This window comes from Hippopotamus amphibius, chromosome 5 (assembly GCF_030028045.1).
Source record: "Hippopotamus amphibius kiboko isolate mHipAmp2 chromosome 5, mHipAmp2.hap2, whole genome shotgun sequence".
NCBI lineage: Eukaryota > Metazoa > Chordata > Mammalia > Artiodactyla > Hippopotamidae > Hippopotamus > Hippopotamus amphibius.
In genome coordinates, this window is record NC_080190.1 from 19,887,635 (window position 1) to 19,911,438 (window position 23,804).

Here is a 23,804-nt window from a genome sequence, read left to right on the forward strand (position 1 = left end):
CCTCCAGTGTCAATTAATATAGACTTTATTGCTTTCCTCCAGGTTTTTGTTACTAGGCTCTTACAATGCCTCATTACCTGGATTATACGATCCTAAGGGCTTGAGATAGCACCTCTCTGTTTTGACTGAGTAACACTGTTTCATTATTACTGTGTTCCAGAAATACAGGGGCTGTATTTCAGTGCCTGCCACCAAGCCCGGCGTACAGTAGGTGTACAGTAAATGTGGAATGAGGCAGACAGTAGGTATACAGTAAATGTGGAATGAATATATGCAATGCCTCAATAAATGCCAATTGACATGTCTTCTCATGACTGAAAGAGACTGAAGTCCCAACACAAGAAAAGACGTGATTTTTCCCCAAAAGGGCTATCCATCTATCTCTGTCCCCATCACCTTGTTTGATTACTCCAAAGATAGAGACATCTAAGAGAGTACAGATAAGTCTCAGCATTGTGGCTGAAGGAGTGGGAGGAAATTGGCTGGGGAGGAATCCTGATAAGAAATGAGGTTCAATGTTGCCCTTGAAGACAAAAGAGACCAAGGAGAAAGTGTTGATTGTTTTCAGCATTTTGTAGCATTTCTTTATGGTTTTGCGTCCCATGGGATTGTGAACTCCTTACAGATAGAGATTGTGCAGTAAGTGCAACGCATTGCCTTAAGGATGTACTAAGTAAATGTTCAAATGACATAAGAATATCCACCCAATATTTTCTGAGCACCCACTCTGGACTGGACTGGTCTCTCTGCCATGGTCACTGCCACCAGGGAGGTCATTGCCCTGGAAGGAGCTAATTAACTACTGTGTATGGGAATTGATTGCAAGTATTGAAAGATGGATTTTAGATGGAACAGAGATTTGAACCAAATGTTTTAAAATCAATGATTGTAGGAAAGTCTTGGAAAATAGATCACATAAGGTCTCTAAGATGACATACCTCCATCAGTTTGGAATGAAAAGTCTGCCGTGGCCTTGAGCCTTCCTCCCTCCTCCCCTTCGCCTGTCTGGTAGTCTTCCTTTTTTCCCTCCAGAGCACCGTGGAGCCTAATGGGTTGTTAAACATTTTGAGCTTCTTGAAAAAAAAAATCTCAGCATTTTAAATGCCTTTTTTTTCATTCAAAGAGCATGACAAAATTGCAGATGAGCCTATAAAAGCACAAAAATAAGATGCAAAAATAAAATAGGAGAAAAGTACAGACGGCTCAAGGAACAAAGACTAAGAAACCATGTCTTCAGCGGAAGGGCCACTTTAAAACAAAGCTGGAAGGAAGTGATGTGTGAAGGACCATTGTTCTGTGTTCCCGAGTCCCCTACAAGCTGAAGTTTATTTTTTTCACTCTGTACTCTTCCTCCCTAGACTTCCTCTCCAGACACACACAAGCATATCACCCTAACCCAGGCCAGATGAAGACCTTTAAAGACCCTAAGTACAATGAAGATGGCTGTGCATGGCCGTGTGATGTAGAAACTAAAAACAATACTATGTGACAAAGTAAAATATAATTTTTTAGAATTTCACTAAGTGTATACGTAAGCCAATATTAAGGTATCTTTTCTCTAGCCTTTCTTAACTTTTTCTATTTTTGGTACCCCTGCTTTTCTGATGTCCTAATAAGCACATGTTCAATTTGCCTACTGAGTATCCTTCCACTGATGTTTTCTCTTTTGTGTTCTTCAGCCTACTTTCCTACTTTACTTATAAAGGCATCCATGCAAATCACCTCCATTCCTTTATTTACTGATGGGTTCATCTCATTTCTCTAGCCCACATTTTATTTCCCTGTATTTCAAAAGGCAGATGAACTTGGTTCTCTATGAGTTAGGTTATTGCCTTATTTGAAAGATCTGTTTTATAACTTCAATCTATAAGCCTTCTCAGCTACAGAGATAAATCTCTTTCAGTCAGGTTTATTTTTGTTATCCTTGGAGAATCCTAAGAGCACGCATGGAATTGATTTCCTTTTCTTGAGTTCATGTGCATATATATGACTGAAACAGAAGTAATTTTAGATAAACACCATCTAATGAAGTTTTTTGCCATTAGGAATAATGCCAAGGACTGGTTCTACATGAGCAGATTTTAAAATGTTAAAAATCCAAATCCTGTAGGTAGAAAAAAGTCTAATACAACCCAAAGGAGGTTCAGTTCAGTTGCAGAAATGTCAACTATTCTCCTCCAGCTCCTCTGACCACAGGAGTGTTGCCTTCTCTGACTCAAGGGGGCAGCTTTTCTGAAATAAAGTGAAGTATTTGGCTACTTCTTTCCGGAAGTATCCCCAGTTTCCCAATATGGCCAACGAGAGCTTGTATGAACTCAGTGGCCTGCTGAGATGAAAGCCCTTTTCATTCCTATTGAAAATTAAAAATGCTGTTATGTTAGTCTAGGTCCTCTAAGAAGCAGATGCCAAGACAAAATTAAGGTGTAAGGACTTTATTAGGAGAAATATGTGTGAAAGGAAGTTAGTAGGGCATTGGAGAAGGTCAAAGAGCCGTCAGACTGTTACATGAGTATGACCCTTAGTGAAGGAGAGAGGAAGAGAAGGTTGGATACAAGTGTCTTAGACTGTCCTGTAATCTAACGGAAGTTTGACAGAGCCATGGGGGAGTCCTTGCGCCAACGATGGCAAACAAAGAAGTCTCCCTGTCCTGCAGGACGGAGTCTATATTCGTATCTCCACTGCTTTCTATCTTTGGTAAATGCTGTGATGGGTTTCAAAGTGAAGCATCTGGGGTGTTCAGAGATCACACGCCCTGTAAGAGGAGGTGCATTGGACATACTCACTTGACCTCCACAATCCTTCCCTGTCACTCAAAGTTGTGCTTTTCCATAAAGGCTAAGGGAGCAACATCTCCATGGTTTCATGGCCTTTCTTCCTAAGGAAACCCAGAAGGAGGTTCATGGGATAAACTGTAGACCGCATGGCTGCTGTGGACCTTGGGACTGCAGTTGGTACTCATTCTCTCCCTTGCCTACTACTCATTCTAAACTCCTCTCATCTGATCTGCAACCCCAGCAGGTGATCGTGGCTTATCTGGTGGTAGGATCCAGACCATTACACCTGAAACATCTGAAAACTTGATAGTCATATTCTTCTCAGTCTAGGGATATTGCACACTTGTCCACAGTTATCAGGCAGTGACAGGAGATGCCCATGTAGATTACCTGGGTTCCTTATATATCCTCTCAGCATCCTTTCTGTAAGTGAGTATTCCCCCTTATAGGACTAGGACCTCCAGACCTGCAGAGCCCACGGTGCACATTGTGGTGATATATGTGGGGCCACTTCTACTTCCATCTCTCAGTTCCTGAACCCACGTGTCCTTCCTATTGGAGAGAGTGCCATATAAAGTCTGATTTAATCAATGTACTATATCCTGGAGGACATATCCCATCCTTTCAGAATGTTTCCTCTGAGCTGGCATTTCAGTTGGATGTACCTCCTAAAAATCTGCCCTGTTGTTGGTGGTATATGATGTGTTCTGTGGATCCAAGAGTAATGGGTCTGTTCCTACATCTCTTGCCATATAAAATGTGTGCCCTGGTCAGATGCTGGGCTATCGAGGATTCTATTCCCTAAGCCCTGCACCATGGTGCTGGCTGAGGCTGTGCAAGCAGGAAAGGCAAACCCATACCTGGAAAAGATCTCTAGCCCTGTGAGTCACTGATCCTTCCATCTTCCATACAGGTGAGGAGGGCCTCTTTAGTACCACAGATGCCCTCTGGTTCTCATGACGGCTATTAATTGCTTGTCAACAACTCTCCATATCTCATTATCTTTATTCAGGGTATATCAACACAATTTAGCAGTGACCAACTCTTCTATCTTTGAAAGCATTTTCCTCTCCACATTCCAAATGCCTACACCATCACACCTGCCCCAGCATTTCTCTCCACCGGGACATTTTCCCAGCTCATCACAGGTGAAATATTTAGTAATTGTGTCATCCTTGTGCCAAGATCTATCTGTGTCCCACCTACCAGCCAGGATGGCATCCTCTTGACCTGCTCGGTGGCGGGTGAGCCAGTACCAAATCCCATTATGATGCTCATTTTCTCAGATCACTCTTGGTGCCACTTGTGTTAGCGTGGGTCCCCCGAGAAGCAGATGCCAAGAAGGGATTAAACATGCAAGGATTTTATTAATGAAAAGAGAGATAGAAAATAAGGGAGGAGTCAGAGGGGACTGGGAGAGCTGTCAGACTTCTGTTCCAGATAAATCTGGGTGTAGGTAAGGAGACACTTTATTCCGTAGGAAGAAGTCTCCACTCATCAGATCTGCAAGGACTTGCCTTTTATAGGGAGAAACAAACAAGGCTAGAAGGATGGGGTGTGGGAGAGTGGGATGAGTGAGCACTTGATGGGATAGTTGATGAGGGAATGTTCTTCCCTGAGGTCAGCAGATTCTCTCTTGGGAGGGGCAGTTAAGGAGAAGTTCTTCTGTTTCCCAATGCTCAAGGGTGGGCCAAATTTTAGGAGCCTGTGGGAAGGAGAAAAGCTTTGTAAAGTTGGTCAATTTAAGGTAGAAGGCATGATATCCAGATTGGTTAGTGAGGACAAACAGTTCAGCTAATCATTTATGAAACAAAAAACAGGATTTGAGGAGTCTGTGTCTGGTCTTGGTGTTGGTAAACAAGGGGGTCATCCGTGAGTCTTGTCTAAATCCTAGGGGAAGGATTACTCTTTGCAGTAAGCTCTTTCCCAAAACACAAAAGGGTAGGGAGTAGATTTTTTTTTTGTCATTGCTGGAACACAGGACTCAGATGAAGTTCAGCATTGTCACTATGATGCATGTGGTACCCTGAGTGAAGGAGGGCGGAGCGGGGAAGCATCCTAGACTGCATGCAGACTAGGGAAGTTTCAGCAAAGCCATCAGGGAGTCCTTGAGTCAAAACTGGCCAACAGTGGAGTTTCTCCGTGTTTTCCAGGAATGGGTCTGCCTTTGTATTCCACCCACAACTCTGATATTGGCAGGGAGGAGCCTGTGGGAGGTGTGGCACGTGGAGATGGATATCAAAACACAGCAGCTGGGGCACTTGATCAATTACGTTTCCTAGAGAAGAAGGTCTGCCAGGTGCACACTCATGGCTGCAGAGCTGGGATGCTGGCTGCTATTTTATAGACACAGATTTATAAGCCTGGCTTTGCTAAGCCTTCGTTACAGATGCCTCACCCTCAATCTGGCCAAATATTTCTGGAAAATGGGACACTGTGAGCTCCTGGTGGACAGACACAGTCTTCCTTAACACTCATAAAGTTCCTCATCAATAGGAATGATTTGCCATGAGCTTTTGCTTCCTCCATAACAACTGAAGTCACTTAGACAATGTTGGAGAATAATGAACCCCCATCAGCAGAAATACATTACAAATAAATAATGCTTTGCAGAAAAGGTCATTCAACTAGTGCTCACACTTTAAATACTTTACAATTTTATTTGTCTATTATACCTCAATAAAGCTGAAGAAAAAAAAAAAAAAAAGTTCCAGGAAGCCCAGTGGGACATCTAGGCTACTGTTCTACTGAAAAATAAAACACAGCTACTGCTCAGAAGCTAAATCTGGCTCTTCACCTACATCTGAAAACCATGTTTTTTTGGAAAACACCCACACCCATTTATTTGTGAATTGTCCACAGTTGCTTTTGCCCTACAGTGGCAGAACTGAGTAGTTGCGATAGCTACTGTAAGGCCTACAAAGCCTAAAACATTTACTGTCTGGCCCTTCATAGGAAATATCTGTTTTAGAGCAGGATTACAAAGAAGTAGAAGATCATCTAATATTCCAACCATGCTTTCTTATTTTCAAAGTGTGCTCACATGTATTATTTAATTCTTGTAATAATTATGAACCACTTTGTATAACTTGACACCTTGTCCTGAATCTTTAATGTCGGTGTTTTATCAAGTCCCACTTTTCCCTCCAGTTCATCAGGAGCTCTGCCTAAGTCTCCAAGGTGCTTCAGGAAATAGGTGTAAGACTGATACTTTAGGGAGCCTCACTGTACAAAGCCCTAGCCACCAGGTTCTAATTAGGGTTTACTGTTTATTTTTTCACTTGTTATCTTAATGTTGGCTCCCCCAAAAGCATATCCTAAGATAAGGTTTTGGGTGTGAGCAGCTGAATTGAGAGGTGACCCCAGGAAGCACTGGGAGAGAGATGGAAAGTGAGTCAGAGAAGGTAGTAAAGCTCATAAAAGCTGTCATAATCAGCAGTTACCACTTGGTAATGGGGGCTCAGTCCTGCTTCTTTGAAAGACTGTTCCATTGAGGGATAAGGAGCCCGAGATATCATTTATCCTCTACATTCTGTCCCCTGTCATTTGTAAATGGCCCCTGAGAACTTTAACTCCCTTTCTGGCTTTCTACAGTCAGAAAAAGCCTTCAGGCAGAGTAACACTGGTGTGTGAACTAGGAAGCCATCAGTCTGTATAGGAATGGTCTATCAAAACTGCAGCTAACATTTGGGATAGACCATCAGAAAAGATACTGCACTGGCTTTTGGCATTACTGCTTAGTTTCTTGAGAAGCTCTGATAACTTTAAAAAGAGAAAAATTCATGATGTAGCTTCATATTGCTTGTCTTTTAAAAATGTATGTTATTTTTCCAATTGGCATTCTCCTTGTAGTCAGCTTCCAATGAATTCTAAACCTCTCTCTCTCTCTCTCTCTCATCAGAGCCTTAGAAATGCAGCACCATCGAATTTCAAAGCTAAAAAGGACTTTACAGTTTTATTATTTTTTCATTCGCAGATGCAGCTCACCTAAAGTTTTACAGCTTCTTTTTCTGTCACAGAAACCCCACTTACAAAGGGAAATTGATTTAAAATTTGTAATACATAAGAGTGGAATAGAGTCCACTCTTGAAACAGACCTATAATGTGACTGCATCATGCGGTTACAGGTCCTATTGTCTGCCTTGCTCTGGGTATCGAGCTATATAAGGCATTCAAGGGATTTCTCTGTCTGATCAGAGGAGAGAGAAAGGGAGAGTGTGGACAGCTTTCCCAGTGATTTTAACATCTGGACATGGACATTTCTTGACCAATACATATAGAGAGTCCTGGCAACTTCCTCACACTGAAACAAGGAATTAGATGTCCAGTGATGCGTGGTAATGTATTGGGCATGGCTGTCAGAACTCATGATTTGGCAGAAAGGAGATCTACTTTCTGTTCTGCAAGGCTGCCCAACTGGTCCCTCTGGCCAGCCTGCAACCAAGATGAGTCAGTATATTGAGGAAAGCACACACCCTTGCAAAGTCAGGTGCCCCATTGGCTTGATTTATATCTCAAAGGAGAAAAGCGGTAATTTACATGGTGATTTTCTTGTCTTATATGTGTTCCTGTAATGTCAGTGAGTTGAGATCTCAAGAGGATTGCGACAGAGTTCAATTTTGTCTTATTTAAGAAGCCCAGGATTCACTTACTAGATGAAATCAATAAAAAGAGAGGTGCTTTCAGCTCTCAGGTTTAAGGGAAGTAGGGGACAAGATTCACAGTTCCGTTTTCAGGAGATTTTTCTTTTTATGTACGTTGAAAAACAGAGCACATATTTTTTCCCGGCTGCAGAAATTGGATCCATGTTCCTTTAGATAAATGGCAATTTATTTCTCAGTCTTTTCTTCCTGCCTGAATTATCAAGTATAGCTCCACGAGCATAGCTTCTGGATAACCCAGAGATTAAGCATCGCCATTCAGAATGGGAAGTGAAATTATTAAATAGGCACCACATTGACTTTTAAAGTAGAAACTGCTACTTATTTTTTGTAAGTTACATGCAATATATTGACAAAGTATACTTATATTACTAAGTAATGGTAGATACATGATAGGTAGATACATAAAACCTATGGGACATTATTCTGTTCCCGTTATTGATGAAATAAATAACTAAGACATGGAGCAATTAAGTAATTTACGTGAGGTCACGTGACAATCTGGTTGAGCAGCTGGAAGGGGAATCAGAGTCCATGCTCTTAACCACTACACCACATTGCCCTCTGTCTGTCAGATAACGATAAAGGCAACACACGAGGCTATACTACATACCATCAACATTTACAATCTACCCATCATCCAGTCAGAGCTGAGCAGAAATGATCTACCTTTATAAATTAGTGAAGTAAGAATCAAAATGGCTTTGCTCATTGAAAAACAGAGCACATACTTTTTCCCAGTTCCCCTTGATGGTGCTAGCTGCCCGGCAGGCTGGTGGAGAAGGGCTTCCAGTTGTTGCAGGAATGAACACAGCGGCCAGCCCTGCCGGTGCCCTGCCCATAGCCCCTTAGCTCTCACCAGCTTGGTGCTCGTAGAGTCCCACTGCAGGTGACGTTCTGTGGCATCTAGAGCTTGACAGTTGGTGTGGGCCAGGCAGGAAGGGCAGGCTTGGCCCTGAATACCCCTGGAAACAGTGGAGGACTGGCTGGAGGTGGTGGAAGGTACCCTTGTGGAGGACAACTCTGCGGCCTTCTCCACGTGCCCTCCCAGAGGTCACGAGCGGGCCCGAGCCCGACCTGCTCACAGAGCTAACCTGCTGTGAACACCCTGTGCCCTGGCTTCCCTCAGTTCCCTACCTTGACTCTCCGCTCCCTTCCCCATCATGAGATCAACTCCCAAATTACTGAATCATTTCTTATACTCACATCCTCATCTCAGAGTCTGTTTCAGGGGTGGGTGGTGGGTGGAGTGCAGTCCTAACCTAAGGCAAACACCGTACGTGGTGCTTGACATGGACACCTGCGGGCCCACCAGGTGTCATACGGCCCTGAATCACAGCTCAAAAAGACTCAGGTGCACGGCTGAGCGGTGTGATGCTGTTATCTGTAAAATCAAGTAGTCGTCTACCTCGCAGGTTTTGGCAAAGACTTGCATGACTCTTACGTGTGTTTTCCTGTCAACAATATCAGATTGTGATTCCAGGTAAAATTAATGAGACGTTCGACTGATGCATCTACCCAATGACCCACAGGAAACCGTTCCTCCTCAAAAAGTGATACAAGGGCCCAGACGATCCTGGCAGATCTCAGTCCTCAGGCCTCCAGGGGCAGTTATTACCATCATGAGATGGTTAGAACAAACAAAAGTGGATCCAGTTATAATGTGAGTTCCAAGTCATCCTACATGGGAGAGTTCTTTTCAAAATTTGAAGGATGTAGGTAGCTTCTTATTGGCAAAGTACTAACATCTCCTGATCAGTCCAGTGACAGAGGGGAAGCAACATACAAAACCTGTTGAGGGATGGCAGGAGGTGGGGGAAACTCTGGAAACGAGAGAGAGAGAGATTAAGATCTGTTTGTTTAGCCTCACTAAGCCTCAGTTTGATCATCTGCAAAACAGAGATAGAGGGACTCCCAAGGTTGTGGTACAGAATAAGTGTTCATGCTGTTCCAGACTCGTGGTATTCACTCCAGACATGCAAGCTGTGTTATTAATATTATTACTGTTTTGGCTAAAACTATGTAAACCAGCCTCATATCATCCACAGATTATACTGCAGTTTGCATAAATACATCAGTTTATTTGCATGGATGGCTGTAGTCTCTTATTATGCTCAGGAGGACTAGAGCTCACCAGTTGGGTCTCATTGCTCTGAAATCCTCTTAATTGTGGCTGCAGCATTTACTGTGTTGTGATCCAGTGCGTTTTCTCCAACAACAGACTATTGTGAAAAGTCTATTCGTTCCTTACCGCTGCTGTAAGACGACATCCTTTGGAAAGGAAGATGCGGGGTTTTGTTTTCAAGGGAGTTGGTGGTACAAATTTATCCTCCAGAGCGACTGGAAATCTATTAATTTGGTCTCCTTTGTGGAAGCTGAGGAGCGCCTGTGGTTAGTGGGCTGCTGTGGGCGGAGGAAAGAGGTGAATGTTTGTACCGCTGCTTCCTAGAACTCATGGACTTAAAATAGTTTTCTTGAAGCAACGAAGATGAAAGAACCTGAGGAGGAGGCTGGAGTTTTTGATGGTCTGCGAAGGCCAGCATCGCCCTCTGCTTTCCAGGATGACAGCACAGCTCCTGAGATGAGCCAGGGAAAGCTTTGCTGCAAAACCATCTGTCACTGTGCAGAAGCCACTGCCTTCTGAGAGCTTGGTGTGTATATCACAGAGGTGTGATATCGCTCACAGTGCTGCAGTTTACAGGAATTTCTTGCATGAAATATTTCAGGATGGCTCTCAGTGGTTTCATTTTTAAAGAACATTTCTATAAATATACTCATTTTTTGATATATATTTTTAAATTACAGTATAATTATTTTCTCTCTGTTCTCTCCCTCTCTCTACACGCTCAAACACATACACGTATACATGCACACGCACGCACACACACACACACACACACACACCCCTTTTTATAAAATAAAAACATTTGGAAAATAAGAGGAAAAAATGCCCATAATGCCATCACTCTAATTCTCTAATACAGTATTTATTTTTCAGTGTTCACCAGGTTTTTTTTAATATGAATTTTTACAGAGTTATAAGCATGGTTTTGTGTACCCTGATTTTCACAGAACATTCCATCATAAAAATGTGTCATGTTCCCAGATAGCTAGTATAGTTCTTCCTTTTGTTAGCAACATAACATTCCCTGAAGTGGATGTCACCACAATCTTCTGCACCGTTCACTAGTGTGGGACATTTCAGTTGCTTCCAAACGGCTTCTTGTTGTAACTGCTGTAGCCATGGAATCTTTCTCAATGTGATTTTTCTACCCTTTGGTTCTTAGGAGAGATTTGATCAATTGGATGATAAGACAGAATGTAGGACTGTTTAGAGGATGGAAACAAAGACGGAATCAGTGAAGGAGACTGAGAAGCAGCAGCTGTGAGTGGGGAGGGTGGCCTGAGAGTGTGGAACCTCAGAAGTGGAGTTGGGAAGGGTTTCATGAACAGAGTGGTCGTTTGTGTCAAATGCTACAGAGAGGGAAGGAAAGGAAGGCAGAGAAATGACAACTGGGAATTGCAGACCCCGCAGTAGACACCGGGATGAGCAACGGGGAGCTCAGACAGCCACATTCCTACTCTTCTGGAACAGACTGTCCAGTGGGAGACATAGGATCCCAGAACCACCTGCTGGGTAAGTTTAATGACAACATGAGACAACTGCACTGATGAAAATGAATAGGGTTCTGCAAAAGTATATTGAAAATAGAATCAGACCTAGACTTGGAGTGCAAAGAACATGCTAGACAAAGGAGACAGCATGTGCAAAGGCCCTGAGGAGCAAGAGAGTGTGACACAGTGGAGAACAGAAGGTCAGTGAGTCCAGAGCCAGGCAGAGGGGAGAACCATGTTTGGCGGGACAGGAGGGGCAGGCAGGGGGCAGACTGCACACAGCCTGCTGACCCTGTTAAGGAGTTTGACCTTTACCCTGGGGAGAGCCATGGTCAGATGCGTATTTTGAAAAGTTGACACTGTTTACAGTGTGGAAGGTGACAGGAAGGTGGTCTCAGGACACCATAGTATTTCGGTAGGAATCACAGAAGAACATGTGTAAAGGTAGTGACATATAGATGACCCAAAATATCTTCCACAAAGACTAAAGCTGAGGCTACTGGTTATTTCAATACTATAATGATTATACAACTGCTGTTACGGGGCAGCATGTGAGAACTGTGTGTAGAGTGAGATCTTTGTCGAGAAAGTGATACATATTCTTCACTTCATCTCAAACTCCGAAGCAAGCGTTGCAGCTCCTAACCAGTAATTTGCAGCATGTTGATTTGAAGACAGTATTTTTTCTGTCTTTAAGTTTCCATTTAAGTTCAAGAAATTTGGAAGCCCAAGCCTTATGTAAATTTTTCTCAATTAGGGTCTGCTGACTGCAAGGAAGTGGTCCAGCTGAAATAACGATGAGGAATGTTAGGGATGCCCTGGAGGAGATTCATATAGACACTTGACCACTTTAACTTTTCAGATTTCTTTTTTACTTAATATTTCACTTTATATTCAGCAAGAGAAAAACCAACTGAAATATTAGTATTTGGAGTGGAATCATAGGCAGAACTCCATCTGTTGCAAATAAATCAACTTAAACGAAAAGGGGGATTCATAATTATATAACAGAAACGTCCATAAGCCAACTGCTTTGACTTCTAGGTGGATTCAGGAACACAAAGAATGTTGCATTGAGATATGTGTATTATTTTTCTCAGAGATGTGCATTTTACACAAGGTGGCAAATGGAACATGTAATGACTACTGCAGTCCCATAAAAACCTCTGTCCAAAATGGTGTCCCCTTGCTTTTCCAAATTTCTTCCAAAGAGGAGAGAAGGCCCACCCACCGAACCTGCCTCATATGAAATAAGGAGAAGGATTGGATCCTGGCACTGCCAATCATCTTTGCCCATGGATGATGATGACAAAAGGCCAAAACACCGCTGCCCTCCAAACCCCCACCCCCACCCCACGCGCCCTGGCCCCAGAGTGGTCACTGAAAGGAAAGCAAAACCCTTTGTGTCCACTCCAGAATAGGTGGAAGGTCCCTATCTGTTGAGACTTTGGGTAAAAGAAAAAAAAAAAAATCTTAGAAGAAGCTGAGAGCTGAAACCAGTGAGTGCTGTTGTAGACTGCAGAGAAGAGGCAATAGAATAAAACTCTTGCTGTCCTTCTTAGTCTCTCAGACTCATGATCTGCTTCATTGATCATCGATCCAAAATTGGTCCCAAGCCAGAGAAGGGAATGACCTCTGGTTTAGACAAGCCCTAAAGCTGTGTGCATTTTACTATGCTGATCAGTGAGTGAAATATTTGTTTAGAGTCACCAACTGGATGGTGCACTTATTTTTTGTTATAGCAACTTCTTCAGAAAAATCACCAAAGTCCCCCAAAAGAAATCCACTCCTTCAGTGGCCACCGCATGGCTGAAACAGCATTTCTCTGTTCACCACTCACAGAGCGAGCCCAACAGAAGGCAATAGGAGGTGTCAGTTACGCGGGAGGACCATTAGAGTGTGGTCTGGTGTTGGTGTTCTGTTCTTTTTGCATGCCTGTGTGACCAGCTCAGTCAATTTGACCCCATGTAGTGCTGCTGCTAAAACCATTCTAGTTCTGGCAAGTTTGCTGCTAGCGCACAAGAGAATAAATTGAAGGTAATGGAAGAGATGAGAAATAATCATACCCTTGACATCCCAGCCTTTGTCTGACTTTTCTTAGTAATTTATTTGGCTGGGCATTTCGTGGCTGGTCAAGAGTAAAATTATGTCCCAGTTTCTGCTCATCTGTCTTCAGGAACATCTGAAGGAAAGCCTTAGTCTTTGCTTTGTTCAAAGTGATTTTTGCCTCCTGATGTTTTGCAGCCTTGCAAGGCAATTACTTTAGATGAAGTAAGGTCTGCTCAGAGTTTGAATAGAAAAGGAAAGGGGAATTGATTAATTGGTCCAGGAGTATCTCTGCAGCCAAATAAATGTTATGGTCATTGAAAAGCAACAGGCTTGTACCCAGTTTCTCATTCCTCTTGGATCCTCGCCCAGTAAACTGCTTTAATTAATGACCAATCTCCATCTTCCAGATCTTTTCATGTCTTTAAAATATTCTAAGTCCAAATGCTGAATGTGATGGTTCACTATAGAGGAAAGAAAAAAACCCATCCTTTAAAACCACCCGGAGTTGCAGGGGAGCATGTGTACAGCATCGTACATTTCTCCTTGTAAACACACATTGAGAAGAATGGTGGAGACTTTATTTTGTGGAATGCAGGGTGATATGGTTGTAAACCCATGTGAGTTTTGGCCAGACTAATCTAGGTTCAAATCCCCATTCTGCACTTAATGTTGGACAATGAACAAGTTACTTTCACAGCTACCTGCAACATATTATACCTGTCACCATGGTCATTGGTTTTGATATAAACAAACCTATAAAACCTGGCATATAATAGCTGCTCAACAAGTGGTAGTTGTTATTATATCTTCTATCATTTTATTCATAAAGTGTGCTTGACTGAAGACACAATAAGAAAATTCCCAAGTGGCATTAGGTAATACCCCATTCTTTTAATGAAGAGTTTCTCTGGTCATCCCATGGACCTCCTTGTCTGGAGTACAGAATCCTTGGAATTGATTACATGCTCCCTAACACCCCCCAAGACCAGGCATAGAAGTAGAAATCTGTTCTGCTGATTTACCTAGTGCTATCCTTGCTTTCCGTCTCCCTAGAAATTTCTTGACCAATTTAAGAACTTGGCCTGCAATCACACATGCAGGAAAACTGTGAGTTGTCACTAGATTTCTCTGGAATTCTCTGATCATTAGACTCAACCCTTCTCCAAGTTACACCATTCTCCTTTCCCCTTGGTGACTCCCCTGGGAGAAGAATTGTGGTTGAGATGCTGCTTTCTGTTGGATTTGTTTAAACTGGAAGATAGGGAATTGGGTCCTCAGCCCCACAGTCCTCCAGAGTATCTGTGTTGCCAGACCCTCACAATGAATACTGGCTAGCACAATAAAGAATCTGTTATGTGATTACGTCTGCCTGCATTGTGTCATTTGTGTGATCTGTCCAACCTTTGGGATGGGAGGGAGGAGCTTAATGGGTAGCTGTGTTTTCGGATGGGTCACATGACCTTGGGTGGAACTTTGCTCTTGTGGAGATTAGTTGGTTGCTTTGTTGTTGTTGTTGTTTTTGAGATTGTTTTTGTATCTCAAAAATGATGATGAGGATAGTAATTCCTGGCTTTGACCTGCCACCATGACCCTGAAATAATCACAGATGCTTTAATCTCCTTAAAAACTGCTTGTATGATTCTAACCATTGGTGTCTTTCATGCTGGTTTTTCAGATTCAAATGGACTACTGATGACATTTTTGGGGTGGATTTTTCAGCTGTCTCTATGACTACCAGTAGATGCATGCTGAGAGCATTCCTTGGTGGTCCAGTGGTTAGGACTCGGTGCTTTCACTGCCATGAGCCCAGGTTTGATCACTGGTTGGGGAACTAAGGTCCTACAAGCAGCACAGTGTGGCCAAAAAAAAAAAATGTTGAGTTGAAACGGGGCTCATCTTTCTCTTACACATTGTCTTTGATCTACTTCAACTATTGCTGATGTCATTTTAAACCCATGTGCACATCTTCCTCCTTCTGGCACCCTTTCTCTATTAAGCGCTTAAAAAGATGATCTTGTGCCACAGTAAAAGACAGTGCTTATTGCTGTGTAATTTCTGTTCATTTACTTAATTTTGCCAATTAATTGTTGGCTCCCAGAGAGTATTTTATAGCTGCCATTAGGTTGTCCTGGCTGGGTGTGCGGAAGGCTAAAAACTTTCATGATATAAAAATGCCTTTGGGGACTTTATTTAATGGTGCTTTCTTTCTTTTTCTTTTTTTCTCTTTTATTTTTTCTTTTCAGCCTAAGATAAAGTAATGAAAGTTTGTATTTTCATGCTGTTTCTATTGTATCTCTTACCTTAAGCCAGCTCAAAGACATTCCATGACAATTCTACTGAAAGCTAACAGTCTTTAGAATCAAGCAGACTTGATGTGAAATTCCAGCTCTGTCATTTTCTTCCTTTGAAAATTTGAACATGCTACTCAACCTCTCAGAAACTAATCATTTCTTCATCTAAGAGCTGTTTTCAAAAATAAAGCACCAGACATAAAATGTATGGCATCTTGTAAGTGGTCAAGTGATGTTCGTTTCTTGAGAAAATTTCCCTGGGAAAAGTTGAAGGTATTTCACTGCATTGATATCTATAGATTTTGAGGGGTTGATTAAGACATGAAGATTAAATGACTGCATTTTTTTAGAGTCAGAATTTCTTCACCCTCTAATTTAATTTAGGGAGGATTTGTTTTACTTTTTAAAGAAAAGGCTCTTTAGCAAAGATTCTGAAAACTTTGTATTGAATTTTCCTTAAAGCATACATGTGATTAAAATTTGAAAAGACGGGGAGGCTATTTGGCAATAATGTGTTTTGAGATTTGATCAAAAACCCAAATATTTTGAAACCTAATGCAACCCATACCTAGATTATTTTTAGCTCTCAAAATCTAGTTATTTAATCTCGTAATCAAACTGCTTGAAGTTTCCATTTCTAAATAAGTGAAATGATAATAAATAATGAGCCAAAAAATAAAATGTACCCATTTAAGGGAAAAAATGGAAATCTGATGGGAAATGAATGTGCATTTGAATAAAATGAAAATATCATTTGTCTCCTTTGATTTTCAGCTCCAAGCAAATGAAGGACTGAAGTAGGAGCCCGCAAAAGTGCCTTTTGTCAAATTCTTCAGTGTAGAGTCTTCATTTGTGTCAAGTAGATTACATTTGTTCAGGGATTAAGGGAGACCTGGAGAATGTAAGGTCTGTTGACCTGACCGTGACTGTCTATACTGGCATAGACTCTCCTCCAAGGGCCATCCTATTTTATTTCACGCTGCCATTATTTCTTCCTTACATGGTCTGATAAAGTGTAATCTGGATAGTGTGTGGAGTAGTTGATTGTGGTTGATCGACTCAGCTGGAAGGTGACTATGGAAAAGCCTAGTGTGTGTCAGGCCCTGGGTCAGGTTAAAGTGTAATCTCTGTCCTGGAGAAGACTGATGTGTTGCAAGGTGACAAATAACATTTCAATATTACTTGAACAGCAAATTCCAGAAATTAAATAATGACTGTTACAAGTTCATGGAAAAACCCAGTGCAGTGAAGAGAGCACAGACTAGCAATCATAAGAATTAGATTTTAATCTGAGTTTCTGTCATTAATTAGCTCTCTGGATTTGATACATTATCTTCCTTTTTGCTCTTCTGTCACCCCATCTTGAAGAATGGATAGCCAGAGAAATGAAAGACCAGGCAATCGCTAAGCTTTTTCCAAGTGTGTTCTCTCTATGTATCATCTAGATATTTTTTTCTTTTTTTTTGTAAATTCACATTTTAATTTTTTCATCTTTATTGGAGTATAATTGCTTTACAGTATTGTGTTAGTTTCTGCTGTACAACAAAGTGAATCAGCCATGTGAATACATATATTCCTATATCCCCTCCCTCTTAAGCCTCCCCACTCCTTTAGGTCTTCACAAAGCAGCGAGCTGATCTCCCTGTGCTCTATAGCACCTTCCGAATAGCTATCTATTTTACATTTAGATTCCTTTTTTCTTAATGGAAAGAATTCTGTAGCAGCCTGAGAGAGTCAGTGAAAGTGGGATTGAAACTTCTCAAAGGATGGGCTGATGAGAAGAGGAAATTGTGCAGGTATATCTTGCTAAGATAGAGGACAGGTCTTCTCAAGTGGTCAGTTTTTTTTTTGTTTGTTTTTTGTTTTGTTTTTTTAATATTTTCTTCCAGTCTTCTACTTATCTTTTCATTCTCTTTTTTAAATTTATTTATTGGCTGCGTTGGGTCTTCATTGCTGCGCTCAGGCTTTCTCTAGTTACAGTGAGTGGGGGCTAATCTTCATTGTGGTGTGTGGGCTTCTCATTGCTATGGTTTCTCTTGTTGCAGAGCACAGGCTATAGGCATGCAGGCTTCAGTAGTTGTGGCACATGGGCTCAGTAATTGCAGTGCACAGGCTTAGTTGCTCCGTGGCATGTGGGATCTTCCCAGACTAGGGATCGAACCCGTGTCCCCTGTATTGGCAGGCAGATTCTTAACTACCGCACCACCAGGGAAGTCCTCAAGTGTTCAGTTTTGATCCTAGCCATGGCAAACAATCACTGCCCTTATAGATGTGGTACAAATGAATTGAAACTCAGGAAGTTAAACTCCACTAAAGGGAAACACAGTACACTTCATTCCCTTTTGTTTCAGGTAACCAGTGAATCCACTGAACTCACTTCACTAGTCTAACTACTTAGCAAGATACAAGACCCTAGATGGAGATCCAATGTGTGCAGTATCTGCCCCTCGAGAGTCTTAATTTTTCTGAGGCAAGCAGAAATTTATCCATGGGGTCCTATATTACTTTGTTTATAGGACCAAAGTATAACAAACATACTGAAAAGCCCACGTATCATATGTGCATACTTCAGTGAATTTTCATAAAGGGTGCATATCCATGCAACCAATACCTAGGTAAAACATAGGATGTTATCAGCACCCAAAAGTTCTCTCAGGTCCCTCCCAATCTCTCTGACCTCCACCCAACATCCTAACTTAACATCGGAGATTAGTTTTGTCTGTTTGGGAAGTTTTATACACATAGAATCATACAGTATGTATTCTCTGTGTCTGCCATCTCTCTCTCATTATTATGTTTGTGAAATTCATTCATGTTGTTGCATATGGCAGTAGTTTGTTGTGGGCCTATGTACAGGTTTCTGTTAGGTGTGTACCTTGAAATGGAATCAGCAGATCACAGCATTCAGCCTTTGTAGCTACTGACCCCCAGCCAGTCTTCCAAAGGCAAGTGTTAGCAGATAGATGAAGCGATTAGAAACCCCACACGCTGCTGATTGGAGGTAAACTGGTTGCTCCATGTATGTCCTAACACTTGTCTTTTTCATTTTAGCTATTCACGTGGGTGTGTAGTGGTATTGCCTTCTGATGTTACTCTGCAGTTCTCTGATGACTAAACAAGTGAAACTCTTTTTGATATGCATATAGGTCTTTCTGAAGTATCTAGATGTATCTTTTACTCACCCCTCCCCCACTGGGTTAGCTGTATTTTCCTACTTGCTTTGCGGGAATTTGTATATACTCTTGTTCGTTGGAAAATTACATTGCAAATATCTTCTCTCGCTTTTGCATTTGCCTATTTACACTTTCAATGTTGTCTTTTGAAGAACATATTTATTTTTAAAGAAATCTGATTAATATTTTTTCCTTTATGATTAGTGCTGTATATCCAACTTAAAAACTCTTTTCCTAGCCCAAGATCGTGTTATATTCTTTCATATTTAGCTTTTTGATCTATCCAGGATTGATTTTTGTGTATCTTGTAACATAAGGGTCAGATATATTTTTTCCTCATGTATATTCACTTGACTTATTAATTGAAAAGACCATTCTTTCCCCCCTATACTGAAGTTTCATCTTTGTCATAAATAGTTCTGTTCCCAGACCCTTATTTCAGTCCACTGGTCTAATTGTCTGTGTCTATGCCAGTGTATTAATAACTGCAGCTTTATAATAAACAATGGTACCTATCCCATAGATTGCTGTTGGAATATAGTGAAACACTTTAAGTGCTTAGCACGAGACCTGGCAGGTTGTGCTTTCGGCTCAGTTAATGTAAGCTGTTAGATACAAGGACTAAAGGTCACTTGACATCTTACAGTTCTAGGCCCCTTTGCCCTCCTGTCGGCCATACTACATTATAACATTTCTGATGTTATAGGGTCAGCCAAGAAATAAAATTCACTTAGGCCGTGAAAAATTTCCAAGCATACACCCATTCTGAGACTAGGTCTGCTGTGAGAAAGAAAAAAGAAAAGCTATCTACAGAGTACTATAAGCTACCTCTCTTTGCTTCTTGTCCTTCAAGTTTGTGAAGGAGAGAGAAAAATGTTTTTCAATGTGACTTCTATCTCCTTAGACGTCAGTGAATCCTTGTCTCACTCTGGTCCTATTTACTTCAGTACAGGACTAAGACTTCTTGGCTTTTAATTTCCTCCCTATGTAAATGATAGATGTAAGAAGAGAGAGGAGTCTGGAAGTCCCCTAGGGCTCTCTTCTTTAGTTACCTAACTATTCCTAGCACCAAATGCCTTCCTTCTTCAGCTTTACTCACCTGAACAGTGTAACAGCATATTAGTATAGCATATCTGGAGTTTAGTACATCAGAGTTAAATTGTTTCTTAACAGTTACCAATTTCAAGTTTATCATAAATTCTGATCTATGAGTGTGGAATGGGGGGATCAATGTATGTAGTATGTATATGTGTGTGTATATATAATACATATGTAATATATATGTGTATATAAGGATATATATATCTATAACTTTGCTGAAAATTGACTTCTATCAATTTTAAAATTAGCTGTAGTAATGTCTTATAATCACTCATTTTACTTGTTCAACTTCACTCAGAAGGTCCAGTCCACTCATCTTCTGAGTGTTTGCTGGATCTGTGGATGTGAAGCAAAGAACAAAACCCAATTATCACCACCCACACTCTTTGCCAAAATTAAAAAATAAAAAATCTGATTTCTTCCAAACATGATGCCTACATTCTACATATATATAAAAAGGATCTATACAGACTATGTAGAGAATGCCTTTAGTGAAAAGAAAAATGATAACCCTAGTTGAATTTCCTTTAGGAGACCACTTCCTTTGTACAGCAAACACAGGGCCTGTTACAACCTGTCATAACCTTAACTCATTTTTGCCGGAGTTGTTAAGTGAACTTGACCGACTGTCAAGCGCTTTGGATACAATACAATGTTAATGCAGAAGAACTAAGATTTTGTTTTACAAATTCAGGTAAGGTAAGAGGTTGCAAATTAACCCTGCTAATGACCAGCCTGTGCTAAGGTTGAGAGAGTAAGCAGATGTACTCTTTTTTAAAAAATAACTTTATTGAGCAATAACTCAGACACCATACAATTCAGCCATTTAAAGTGTACAATTTGATGGTATTCAGTATATTCACAGATATGCACAACTATCACCAGTCAATTTTAGAAAGTTTTCATCACGTCAAAATGAAACACTGTACTCCTTAAATATCACCCCCGATCTAAGCAACAACTAATCCAACTCTATAGATTTCTCAGTTCCAGACTTTCCTGTGAATTGAATCATATAATATATGGGCTTTTGTGACTGACTTCTTTCACTTAGTGTGTTTTGAAGGTTCATTCAAGTCATCACATACATCGGTACTTCATTCCTTTTTCTTCCTGGATAATATCCCGTTATATGAATGTGCCCCATCGTGTTTATCCATTGATAGATATGTGAATTGTTTCCACCTTTGGCTATTGTGAATAATGCAGCTCTAAACATCCGTATACAAGTTTTTGTGTGGACACAGATTTTCACTTCTCTTGGGCATATAACTAGGAGTCGGATCAGCGGGTCATATGGTCACCCTGCCTTTAATCATTCAAGGGCTTGCCAGACTGTTTTCCAAAGCCGCTGCACTATCTTACGTTGCCAGAAGGTTTATTCTTAAAAACATCTCAGAACGCATTTTTCTTTCAAAACCTATAAAAAACTTATAACCTATAATGTAGCCAAAATATGCTCTGAGCCTTAGAATCAGCCAATCACTGTTTAAATACTATACCTATGAGGAAAGACAAGCTGAGAGCCAAAGGACACCTGGACTTCTGGAATACAATCTGTCTTTAACTGGGGACTCCCTGTCTGCGAGTGATATATGTTCCCAAAATCACCATCCGAGGAAAGCACTCGTGGCTGGAATTAGCTTAGAATGTTCCAGAACAAATGAATTTTAGGACAGGAACTCCCCATTGCATATGGGCCTTGGGAGGGGGTGGGGGACACTAACATCTTTTTCAGAGAAATAAACTTTCAAGATGAACTGGGGAAACTTTGGGCAAAATGTTGGCCCCATGCTAAGATTCCACATCCGCAAAACGTTTTTTGAAATGTGCTTTGGAAGCATTATTTCTTTTGTGTGTAAAGGAAGTAATTAAATTTAAAAAGTGTGCAGTGGAAAGAGGGTCTGACACAGAACAGTTCCAGCAGGAGGGAACATTACAGCTCAAATTGAGGCTACAACCCTTTCAAGAATCTATGCTCATTATGTTTGACTGGGATGAGGGCAGTTTCTTACTTTTTCAAGGCACAAAAAAAGGAAGGTTTTGAGATCAAAGGTATTTGCATTGTGCTTGTTTCGATTTCTATACCTTTTTTTTTTAATCACAATAATTTTTTTCTAGGATACTTTCATGTCCTACAAGAAGATAAATTAACTATTCTCTTTTCTTCTATAAATCACCATCTCCCATGATAAGAAAATTGGTTTCCCTCCTGTTTCATGTTTGGGTTAGAGATGTAAATGTAGTCAATTATTCTAGTCTTTTTTTTTTCCTCTTTTGTGTGAAGAGTCAATTATGCTCCCGATAAATGTCTCTTCACTATTACTTAAGACTGATTAGAAGTGAAATGCTGCAGGGAAGAGATTTACTCTCAGAGCTATATTAAGTATAATTTCACTGTTCTCTAAAGCAATTGTTTCTGTCATATTTCTTCAAGAAGCAAGTTGAAAAATGATGCTGTTAAAAACTATGGAAGCCTTTTGGATTTGTCAAATTTGGATTTCTTCTACACCTCCTAAAAAGATACATCGTAAAGGATATATTTTCTCATTGTCTAACACCCTCAAGTCATCCAATGGAGAAATCTGCATTTTCAGATAATGTTGTACTAAGTCTAAACTTTTTTTTTTTAATTAAGATATTGAAACCCTGTGGTGCTATGACCAGGGTCCCTGGAGGGGAAAAGGAGTTTATACCTAATTGTCCTTATGTCACTCAGAGTCAGCAGGACAGTTTTAACACCTGGCATATGAAAACAAGCTGGCCTGCTTGCAGACTTCCAAGGTTCATTGTCAAACTCACAAACCAGAGGGCACATTCTGGGTGGTGAGGAGAAAACCAGAATACTTTCACTTTTTTTCTACTAACGCATACCTTGTGAAAGGGAACTTGCTTGGAAAGGAGCTCTTTCATTAATTTGTGGTGTCAGTTAAACTGTTTATAATCTTATTGAATCCTCAAAGTAGCTCTAAAATATCAATTATTTCCCCTAATTTCTAGATTATGAAACAGATGATCAGAGAGGTTAGACTACTTGTTCAAAGTAACACAGCAATGAATTACAGTATGAGAATCCTGGATTATCTGACTCAAATGCATTGTTTCCATGACTCTAATATACTATTGTTAGACAAGTGCAAGGATGAGTCAAAAATTATCCGCACTCTGGCTATAGAATTAGCCAGAGTGCGGATAATTTTTGACTCACCCTCGTAGCTACCAAAGAAACAGATAGTCCAGTTCCTTTATTCTGTCACGAAGTCCAGCCTAGAGTCGAGAGATGGCAAGGTTACACAGCTAGGGAGGGGTGGAATTCCGTCCAGAATCAGGTTTTCCAATCCCTTCTCACCCCTCAAAATCACGTCCTTATCTTTATCTTTTATCCTTTGTTTGGAGATGCTTGATGTTGATTCTCTCATTTTAAATGTATAATTGGTGTGGAGAAAACAATCCCAAAACTTTGGGGGCCTTTTCTTGTTGAGCAATCAACTCTGTTTAAAAATTCTCTTTGGGTTTAATCAATGGCATGATGGTAAATTGATTTTAAGGCCTCCTTAGTACAGTTCCGGGGAAAGTTGAGCCAGCTCATTCCCAGCATGGACCCCAAGGTCTGATGACTACTATCTTCAAGAATCAGAAGGACTGCGGCCTCTTCACCCAGATTTCATAATGAAGCAAAAGATGAGGCAGAGCTGAGTGGCTGTGGTTGTTCAAGCCAGAGTTTTCTGAGAATGCAGTGTGAACATGGGAAACTTGGCTTGAGATAAAAGATTGCAAGTGATTCCCCTATAGGCTTCAGACTTCTTAGAACCACTGCATCTCACCTTTATTAGGGTCACCCTGGCTTTCACGGTTAGAGGGCAGTGGAAGAGTTAATGATGTATTCATCAGGACCCTCTCAGTTGCAAGTGATGGAAAATGCAATATAAACGCATTTATGCAAAAATAAATTTGAGGGCTCATTTAGGAAATACCTTCAAGGATAGGATATGGCTTGGCAAATGGCTCATACCATGAGCTTATTTCTTTCAGGCTTTCCCTTTACTTTTTGCTATGTTAATTACATTTTCAGATGAATTCTTCACTTTTTTTAAGCTCTTTATTGGAATATAATTGCTTTACACTCTTGTAGCAGTTTTT